Raw genomic sequence first — 11,687 nt, 5'->3', positions numbered from 1 at the left:
TCAAAACCTTTTCAAAAGAGCTTCAGGAAATGTTTCCAGAAAATAAAAACTCCTCCAAAAACCTCCTAAAAAAAGAAGTTTCCTGATGCTGTTTTTGCTTGAAAATTCATTATGTTTGAAATCGTGAAAAAATAAATCCGTGTGCACACACCCTTAGTGCACCTTTGTTATGAAGAAACTGAATTTTAATAAAAAAATTTTTATTTCCTGGATATCGGTCAGACGCCTCTCTCACAGCCAAACCAGATCTCTCACTTTGCACTGACGAGGGGCAGTACCCCAAAACACAGTGTCTGCAAATTGAGATTCTGGATTGGCGTTTATCCTAAGTCATGTAACAAGGCTCGTTAAAGGGTCGACATTGACTTTTAGGATTGCTACTTCCAATAGGTGGCACTAGAGTTCCTGTTCTCTTCCTCTCTGAAGAGACTATTTGCATAGTGAGCTTTTTCTGTGAGCTGTTCACTCTAGTGCCTTCACACACTAGTGAGGGAGACAAACATGCAAAACTAGTGGGCTAAATTTGCAAAGCCTTTTATCCACAACAAGGGTGCACTATGCACCAAAATTAACATGTTTGATTTGAACTTCAGTTTGGGCACAACATAAGCAGCAATTAAAACATGATGGGCTCAATTAATCATTTGTGGTGTTTTTTGTGTTAGTTTTCTTTTTTTTTTTTGCCTTGTGGAATTCATTGTTTTTGTGCCATGTGGGCCGTGAATTTTGTGCAAAACCAAAAATACTTTAATTTTGTCTACAACTTTGTAGCTGCCTTTTTAGAGCAAAAATGTGTAGATCATGTCAAAATGTCACACACAACTGTAAAATTAGCACAAAAATTTCAGGTGTACACAAAATAAATGCAAGGGGGATATGAGTGAATTTGCAGTGAAAAAATTGCAACTTTTTAAAAAGCTGCTGTTGCTGAATGAGCTGAAAATATCTGGAAAACAAAAACTGTGGCCAAAATGGAGAACATTATAAAATAACAGGCAAACACATGTGAAAAGAAGAAGGGTTATAGGAATAAGAAACAGGGTTATATTAAGAAAAACTAGGCAATAGAGAGACACAAATGCAATAATGAACAGAGCCCAATAAGTGTGATTTTTATACAGGCTATATCCCCTACAAGACTACGTTCTTAGTTTATTTTATGTTGTTAGATTGGGCTTATGGACTCCTTCTTAGGCAACATTCACATGTTCAGGATTTTACATCAGTATTTATAAGCCAAAATCAGGAGTGGAAAAGTAAAATAGAAACACGTCACCACTTCTGCATTTTTAACCCTCTCCAAGTTTTGGCTTACAAACACAGATGTGAAATACTGACCAAATAATGAATGTGCCATCGTTATGGGTAGGCAATCAATGTCAAAGTCGGAAGAGCATTTTTTTCTTGGATACACAACAGGTTTTCTACAGGCATAAAATAGGAAAACAATGAACTTGTCAACATACACACCACCTAATTCTCAGCCTTTCCCCCATCAGTCTTCTGTATCCCTCATGGATCCCTGTTTCAAAGAGTTTGTGATGATGTGCCCTCTGTAGAAATGACACAACAGACAAAAGGCAGCAGAAAAATCGGTTATGTGTATTAAAGGGAATCGGTCACCAGAAAAAACACTATTAACCTGCAGATATGGGGTTACTCTGCAGGTTAATAGCGTTACTAACCTGCCGTCGTCTGCACTTACCCGAACACTGCAGGGATGAAGTGAACTTTATTTCCCCCGGCAGCATGCCGTTCTCAGTCACGGGGCAGTGCCGGTGTGGATTTACTCAGAGCAGTCACTGTACCCGCAACGCCACTGCCCAGTGACTGAAACTGGAATGCTGATTTGACAATAAAGTAAATTTCCTCCCCGCAGCATTCGGCTATGTGCGAGCGCAAAGTAGGTTAGTAACACTATTAACCTGCAGATTAATAGCATTTTTTTCTGGTGACAGGTTTCCTTAAAAAGGCATAAAAATGATTATAGGTGTATAAGAATATGAATTCTAACAAAGGTAATTCTGTAGAGAAAAAAAAAACAATATAATGGATCATAAACCATTAACTATTGCAAGAATATTAAACTGCCAATAGCAGCTGATTACTTACCAGCAAATAACAAAGAAAAAACAGTGTGGCAAAATATAAATGCTACCAGTGATCTTAATCCCTTAATGACCGAGCCAACTTTTTGAAATCTGACCAGTGTCTCTTTCTGTGGTAATATCTCTGGAACGCTTCAACATATCCCACTAATTTTGAGAATGTTTTTTCGTGACACATTGTACTTTATGATAACGGTCAACTTATTTTTATAAATAAAAGCAGAAAATATCAAAATATCAGAAATTCTACAAATTTTTTTAAAAAATTTGCCATTTTCAAACTTTGACTGACTATCCCTTTAACCCAGGTAGAGATACTACACAAAAACATTAATAATTTGCATTTCCCTTATATCTGCTTTACATCAGCACCATTTGTAAAATGTTGTTTTATTTTCTTTGCATTTTAGGTTTAAATTGTGCCAGTCATTTTTCATGGAATTTTACAAAACGTATTTTTTAGTGTCCTATTAAGTTCTGAAGTGACTTTGGGGGCCCTATATATTGGAAACCCCCAACAGTGATATTATTTTAAAAACAAAACCCCTCAACAAATTCAAATTTGCTTTCAGGTAGCTCATTAACCCTACAAATGCTTTTCAGAACTTAATGCAAAGTGGCATAACAGGAATGAAGACATTTATTTTTACCATCTAAATGTTTCTAACGTCTGAACAGGCGCTGTAGCCGGCAGACTCTAAGGTCATTATTTAGCCATGAATTGAAACCTTTTCTGCCAGAAATGCATTTACTGACACCAACTGGGTGAGTAGGCATGGTATATTTATGAACCAGATATTATTTCACCATGCCACACTAAATGACAAAGAATATCCATATCTAGCATGCGATATTCAGCAACAGAAATCTAAGGGTAAAATTTCTGCCACAGTTTTTCAGATTTATGTGTTGCAGACCCACATGAATTTTAGTTCTTTTTTATCCCCCTATGTAAACTCTAATCCACTTTTACAACTTAAAATTTATCTAATGTGTTAACTAATACTGTCTTCTCTCTGGAACAATTTCAAACAATGCAGAATGTTATTTCTTACTAAATGACATTTGTTCCATTTATCCTAAATATACTGTGTTAGATATTACATATCATTGCTATTGTATTATGTAATAGGTATTGCCAGTGAGTGAGCGGGTCAATGATCTAATAAGCACAGCAGTGTAAAAATCTATAAACTTTCTTGAAATTTATGTGTGGGGTCCATACATTTGGCGAAATTGATGTAAGCCAGACGCTACTAAAAACCTGGGAAATGTAGTCAGTAAGAAGCCTAATAAATTACAGAAGTCTTAAGAGACTTAATATGACTTTTTCAAATTAAAAAGAGAGATAAATTACACTTGAACAACGGACCATGTTACCCTTCTCCCAGTGTTCATCCCAAGTCTTACAGGGAATAAATGAGGATAACAGGTCCCAATGTCTGCCCCTCCATCCGGAGTTCCTGACATGTCCTCTATTGGCGCCCACTCTCCATATCACAAAAACTGCACTGAGTATAAAAAGGACGGAAAGCAGATAAAAAGTGGTCTAAAATGGGTGGGAGGATCTTACTTACTGTATATAGATGGGATTTCAATGTAAGGTAAGAGGAGAGCACCCCAGCAGACTCTACAGGTGGAGATTTGGTGGAGAGGTGGAATCATGCACTCTTTCACACAGTGTCTATTAGCACAAAGTAAAAGAGATCCATTCTTGGCAGTATAAAGAATTAGTCCATGAATGAATTATCTTAAGTCACAGTACTCACATTCAGCATGTATTACTGGGACGAACATACCCAAAAGAGAAAAATTGGAAACTAGGAGGGGATACAAATTATATTTGGAGTTTGGAAATGTAAGAAAGAAAATTGCTAAGTGAAACTTAGTGCAGCATTTAAACTTAGGTAATCAGTAATGTAAAAAATTATTTCCCCGATAAAAGACGCCTAGTCTTTAAAGTGAAAGTTTAATGCTATACAGTCAAAAAGTTTTTGAAATACATATTTTTAAAATATAAACCACAGTGGGGCAGATGTATAAAACTGGGCAAAAGGGAAAATGAAAGCAGAAAGGAAAAATGAAAGCTCAGCACAATAAGAAATGAACGCCAATGTAATTCCACAAAGGGGAAAGCTGCATTATAGATGGTCAGCATACGATGGAAGCCGTTTATGTACCTTAAAGAGAGACATTGTATGCACTATGAAATGGCACTCTTGAAACACTACATACACTAATGCTATACACATAAAAACGTTAGGTTCTTTGCCCTCCTTTGGTCAAATGATATGAGCCCACCTGCCAACAACAAGACAACCTCTGTTTAGGTGGGATTGCATTTAGATTCCATCCTTTAGATTCTAAAGGATGAAATGTAAAAAAAAAATCTGGTAAAAATCTACAACACATAGGTCTTGCTTTATGAAGATCCATATCAAATTCATGCAGATTTGTTTCCTCAATGTGGAAATTTTGTAATACCGTATTCGCATGCATTGTGCTGTCTTTGTGGCAAGATTTCAGTTGGGTAAACTGTGTCAAAATCATGATTTACACTTTGCGTGAAGTTACCCAGCCATATTAAGGTTCTGTTTTGTATAGAGCATATATAGGACAGCCACAGATGTACGTGCCTTATGCATCATAGGCATAATGATGATTTTCTAGATACACTGCATCAAACTAGAAATTTAACATAGTCCATAGTTCTGTGAGAGGATATCTAAATATATTTATGGTTCTCAAATGCACCTGTACAGAAGAACATGACCACTGCAAACCTCTGCTGTACCTTGTAATAAATAGAATACGGCCTCGGAGTACGCCATACAGACTCTGTGCTCCTGCACGTCAGCACTGAACATATGCTTTAAAAAGCTGTAATGGCCGATGCCTGCTTATCGTACCTGAGAGTTACCGCACTTTCTATCTACATAGTTGAGTCCGTCACTTTTTTTTCATGCTTGAGTTGAAGATTTCTAGATTAATGAAAGGATAAGCAGTTTTACAAAACATTGTTTAAAGTTTTAATCCTTTTTTAAGATCATTTAGACATTGATTTTCATTTTTTGAGGTCTTTACAATACTGGCTTTCTATCAAAAGTGCATACGTAGTAGGTAAATCATCGAACAAAATGCACAGACACATAGAATATTGTGAGCCTGATTTTACCATCATAATAACAGTTATTTTCTCCAGTACCTAGTACCATTCAGCAAACACAAGTAGCTTAGAGCCTTATTGCATGTCCCTTAGCAAAGTTTACCTTTCTTTTATGCTTCGCACATTTCTGTGCGGACACTTTAGAGACTCGCTTGCTATTATAAATGCGCAAAAGAAAAATTAAGTGAAAGTCAAACCTATTCTGTAAAGCTATTTCCCTGCGAACTCCATGGGGTACATCTGTATGGGAAAGAGAAAAAACAGAGAAACTGTAAATAAATATTTTCAGTATATAACAACAGAAAAAGAAAAAAAATATTTAATGAGGGTGTATACAAAAGTCAGAATTCAAGGGGCGATAGATAGATAGATAGATAGATAGATAGATAGATAGATAGATAGATAGATAGATATTGGATAGATAGATAGATAGATACATAGATAGACAGATATGGGATAGATATAGGATAGCTAGCTAGGTAGATAGATAGATAGATAGATACAATAGATAGATAGATAGATAGATAGATAGATAGATAGATAGATAGATAGATAATACAGTAGATAGATATGGGATAAATAGATAGATAGATAGATAGATAGATAGATAGATAGATAGATAGATAGATAGGATTCCCTAGTTTGTAACATTCAGGGAAAACCACCTTGAAATATCAAACTTGTCTGTTGTAAAACATAAGAATATCAATAATAATAGGTAATATTTGTAATAAGTCTATTAAACAGTCATCTTGGTGATGTTTGTATGAAAAAGTTTAGTTCTGTTGATTCTTTCTGAACAAAATTATAGTCTGCGTCATTGTATATTTATCTGCAAAGTAATTATTTGAGATGTATAACCTTGATGTCATCCTTCTATATTTTAGTTTTATGTAAATTTCTCACTTAAAACATACACATGATATTGTATACAAGAGAAAACCACGTTAATCTATTGATTTATATTTGTTTATAACATTCTTGAAGTGTTTTTATTGTATATAGATATAGTGATAGAGATTACAATTCTATTGCTATCATTTGAAAGGTGCCTGTTACACTAATCATAATAATAACAGCAATCCTCCCAGAAAATAAGGTAACTTCCTTCTCCTGATTTACTTGAGTGTAAAATCTGGCTGCGGCAATGTGTAAGAACTTATTCCAGCAATCTTGTACATTTTGCCAACATTATAACAAACTTCATGAAATACAAACAGTAGAAAAACTGTACCCCAGCGCTGACGCTCTTCTTCTCCATGCCCAGTCCTCTTCTCTTTTTTGCTCCTTTTGATGTCCTCCAGTTCTGTAATTAAGAAGAGTGGTTATTGGATGGGCTTCCAGCAGAAGTACAAGCCTCGGCTGCGGACGGTTTCTGGGAAGGGGAGCCTGTCTCTAGAGAAGTTTCTTTGCAACAGGTGCACTCTAGTGTCAAAAGTGCTGAAAAGAAAACTCAGTACAAGCAGCTGCCTGCATAGTTTTTGGCGGTTTTTTTTCAACTTCCCACCGGTTATACACTGAATGACAATAAAACCTGTTCATTGATAAATCCTAATGTTATAGTAAGTATCTATTTTATGTATTAAGGGGAAATAATAAATACACCCAAATTTGACATCTAATTAAAGCTGGCTAATCTGTGATCACTCTTGTGACATTTAGATAGATGATCAAGGGAGAAAAGAAAGCACAAGTGAAAGGGATCTCTAAGCCATAGTCATGATAAATAATGATAATAACGCATGTAAGAATGCCTCATGTCCAGTTTACATATTAGCTCATTATAGCAATTTCATAACCATCTCCACTATAAATGACTCCCTGATATCCTCCTATTTAATGCCGAATTCCCAAAACCTCACTAAATTACTATACTTTATTATTGGAATTTGCATATAAAATAAATATTATATACTGTCCAAAATGAAAATAGAGCCTCGGTGGTTTTTTTGGTCATTACGTAAAGATAAAACAGTTATTTTAGTTATTAATATAAGGAAATGAAAGCATTCTGCCGCACTATTTTTAAGGTTTCTTGAAGCATATAAAATGTTTCTACGCATCTAAGCGCCTATTAAATTTGGCTGAAAAAACGTAAATGTGATTCTAGATAGTAATGCTTGACAGACATGCAAAAAAGATTAACGGTGACAATTACAAATTATCATGCACTATATAAATATAGATAGATCTCTATGTATCGTATATGTAATATATATGTGTATGTGTATATATATATAGTTGTATCCTAAGCAGTCTGGGACACTTCAGAGAGATGTAGCTTTGCGTCTCTGTGTAAGATATGTCCAGCCCACATTTTGTTTCCGTTAATTAACTACTGATATCACACAGATTGCGACCTTTCTTTAAAGGCTTCCGTCAAGGCTTGTGAACTTGGGGGTTGATGTAAATATTACATTGTGATCTTTAATCAAGTACATATTAATATTCTTATTCACAAGGATTATTTATGAATACAAATATTGCCTGGATTGCTATATTTCTACGTGCAAAGTAATTGTTTGTATATATATATATATATATATATATATATATATATATAACCTTCATTTGTAGCCCTTTGTCATTTTCTCTGAATAAGAGATGTGCCCAAAGCGTTTTTTACACAGAAAGGAAAATTAATTGACAGATTTACATTTTTATATTAAGTTCTTAAAATATTTCCAATGTGCATGGATAAATAAATGTTACAACAATATGAGCATAGTTGGAACAACAACAACGATAATAAATAATAAATTGTCTCTTTTTCTAGAAGCAAAGATTTTTCTTGTATCATTTCCTTGGAACAGCTGGCAATGACAACATGTAATAACTACGCAGTATAAACAATAGTAAAAATGCAATAACAAAACTGTACCCCAACGCTGATGCTCTTCTTCTCCATGCCTTCTCTTTTTTGCTCCTTTTGATGTCCTCTAGTTCTGTAATTGAGAAGAGTGGTTATTGTATGGGCTTCCAGCAGAAGTACAAGCCTCGGCTGCGGACGGTTTCTGGGAAGGGAAGCCTGTCTCTAGAGAAGTTTCTTTGCAACAGATGCACTCTAGTGTCAAAAGTGCTGAAAAGAGAACTCAGTACAAGCCGTTGCCTGCAATTTTTTTTTTTTTACAACTTCCCACCGATTCTAAACTACATGACAATAAGACCCGTCCACTGAGAAACCATAATCCATTTTTGGGATGAGGGAAGATGAAGACGTTACCCTATACAATTACTAATAGCCAGTATGGATGGCTTACGCTTAGCATCTGATCACATAACGCCATCTCATTATATCATCCCCCCTCCCCGTCACAGAGGTGAAAACTTGTTTTCACGAACACTTTATTTTGCGGTACTCATTCATTCAATGTTGGGACTTTTCTGCTTATTCCTTTACTAATAGGGGGTTAATAATTGATAGTGTGATTTATAGACAAGTTGGATATTTCCTAAACAGAAATGACACCCGATTGTATTTACTATTCTAGAAATACACTTCAAACATGTTTCTCCATTGTATGCAAGTAATAAAGCTGCTCTATACTCCTAGATATGAAGTCATAGATAGACTGGAAGTGAATGTGGCAGGTATAACTACTAATTACTTTACATGTTGAATCGATGGGGTGATTTCTACTCATCCGTATATGAAGGAGCTAATGATTCTATCTGCATTGTGGTGGAAGTGATATTACATCCTGCAGCCTAGAAAGCTGCTAAAACCATTGCTGCAGCGCCCTCTTTCACACACATTGTGTATTGCAGCACATAATTCCCAGCACGAGGGCACTTTCTATATCACTGATTTACTTGCACACGAGGCTGCTATTAATACTAATACCATAACTACATATGATAAAATACAATGAAAGAACGATATTACTAAGACGTAAATAATCTGCTCTGTAATGTCTAGAAGGCCGGTCAGTAAAGGAAACCAACATTTCTCCTGTAATCTTAGACTTTACCTAAAATAAGATTAGGGCGTACATGTGCAGCGGGTAAATATACTATTGTCACATCGTAATAAAACATGGACCTATGCTTTAATCACGCCATGGCCAGTGTGTATATTGAAACCAATTCTAATCATTCCACCAACATCTCCACTGTCATTTTCACCCTAATTCCCTCCCATTTAAAGCCAAATCCCCGGCACCTCCCTATAATGCCACAATCCTACAACAGGACATTAGCGTTATTCAACATTTGCATTTACATACAAGCTAATTATGAACTGTCAGAAATAGAAAAACAGACTCAATGGTTTTATTATGGAAACTTAAAAACCAATGGAAATTTAAAATAGAAATCCAACTATCTTAATTGTCAGGTTAATTAAAGCTTAAAAAATGTGATAGTGGCACACTGTAATTTTTATTTTGCACATTTAACCCTTGCAAAATTTCGACTGAAAAATATAAAAATGACTTATATATTGTTATTTCATGCGAATGAAAAAAATCAGGCATGCTAGAAAATGCTAACACCTATGTAATATGTATGTATTCTAATTGACTGGCTACCATGTGTACATTTTATAGACACGCAAATACAAATACAGCTATATTACATATATATTTTACAATAGGTATATTTATTCATCAATCTATACCCTATCTACAAATGTATTTATGCTTCCAAATTATATATATATATACACACACACACACATATATATATATATACATATATAATGCATAAAAATAAAAAAGCTAATTATATATATACATACACCTTTGTATTTTTATGGATTATATTTATTATTCCTATCCTAAATTCCTTCTCCATCCAAAATCAGTTTCAGTCACTTCAAAGCTATGTAACTCTGTATAAGATATTTGCATTAATCCAGTAGTTATAATATCACACATATTGTGACCTATATTTTTTTAGAAACTCCCGTCACTGCTGGTGAAGTTGGGCATGCAAATCTCGCCGAGTTATGCAGAGGATATAGCAGATTTAAATATGTACACGGAGAATTATAATATTTCAATGAAAACATCCTGATGTATCTATCATGTGTCATCTAATATCCATCCATCCAGAGGCGAGCAGCCATTGACCTAATGTTAATACCTCCAGATAGAAGAGATGGAAATGACGGCACTTGCCTTGTGTGCTCGGCGGAATAATTCTTATTGTGTAACAAGAAAGCAGTAATGTGTCAGTTCTGGAGTCGCCCCCAATGTTAATAGAACCTCGGCGCTATGCTCATTTCCTTCCATGCAATTGATTTAACTGTCTCAATCAAATGTCTGAGGCTTTACGGCTAAGGAGAAGTCTATCATTGAAGTTGGAGACAAAGAGCAATCTTTTCTCCCCATACTCCAGCCGGCTATTGATTCTTCTTCCCGGCTCCTACATAGCAATGTGCAGTATGGTTTCCTAACATCCCAGTAATGATGAACATTGGACCGGTGACTGCAGGTGGCCATGCTGCTGGGGAACTGCTGGCACCATGGCCCTTTCTGGGGACTCTGCCCCGGTAAGGCTGCTGCTCCAGGACACATTACCTGGGCGGATTTTATTTTGGAAGCGTGCGCCTCCTACAGGCCAAATAACAGAGCGCTCTCTGGAGAAAATAAACAGCTCAGAATATTTTGGGCTCAGAGTGAGGGCTTACTTTATGGAAAGTGCTCATATAGGGACAGAAGTATGTCTGCCTCCCCCGAGCCTGCGACTCTGGCCGAGGGCCCTCTGACCTGCGCTGTGAGACTGGGGGCGCACAAACATGGAGCTGACAGTATTCACGGGGCTAGCATGGAGGGAGGATTAATAGAAATGTGCGCTAGTCCTCCTGTGCACTACTGACATATCGGGAAGAAACTACTAACTTCTCAGGGAGTTATAGCCCTTCCCCATATGTCACATAACGGGGCACGTACAGCTGTAATATATATACAGAAATATATATACACACAGACTATATATACATGAATATGGAAGTGTATATAATATGTGTGGATCTATTTGCATATATACACAGATAAGTAGACATATATACTTTGCTATAATTCTATATATGTGTGTAATAGATCTATACATGGATGAATATGTAAAAGTGTCTAGCTATAGATATACTTAGCTATACATCCAGGTATAAGCCCACCTCTGCCTGTGTCCGCGCCACATAGGGGCACAGTGCACCCGCATAGCAGAGCGGAGCACTCACGTGCGGAGCGGCCTCCTCCGGCGGGGGGCGGGCTGCCCTGGCTATGCAGATGACACGCCGGTGACAGACAGCTCGGCTTTCCTCAGTAAACGCCGGTGCGGTCCTCGCCTCACAGTGCACCGTCCCTCCTCCTCTCTCGCTGCCGCTGGAGTTCCACATGCAGCAGCCGCGAGCCCTTTCCTGATCACCCCGAGCACTGTGCACTGGACGATCGCGCCGACTCCAGTGATTG

At 36.6% G+C, this 11,687-nt stretch overlaps 1 long non-coding RNA gene across 1 annotated transcript; it reads right to left on the bottom strand.

Moving 5' to 3' along the window:
* Positions 1-4,063: 4,063 nt before the first annotated feature.
* LOC141099748 (uncharacterized) lies at positions 4,064-11,531 on the bottom strand. Its single transcript, XR_012234516.1, has 5 exons — positions 11,393-11,531; positions 8,156-8,219; positions 6,509-6,580; positions 5,472-5,514; positions 4,064-5,089 (listed from the first exon to the last, which is right to left on the bottom strand). It is a non-coding gene; the product is annotated as an uncharacterized lncRNA (long non-coding RNA).
* Between the last annotated feature and the right edge of the window lie 156 nt (positions 11,532-11,687).

The sequence above is a fragment of the Dendrobates tinctorius genome, unplaced genomic scaffold (assembly GCF_039654945.1).
Source record: "Dendrobates tinctorius isolate UK_male_01 unplaced genomic scaffold, ASM3965494v1 ptg000102l, whole genome shotgun sequence".
Lineage (NCBI taxonomy): Eukaryota > Metazoa > Chordata > Amphibia > Anura > Dendrobatidae > Dendrobates > Dendrobates tinctorius.
Note: the sequence above shows the minus strand (reverse complement) of the source record. Positions and strands in the feature narration are given on the sequence as shown.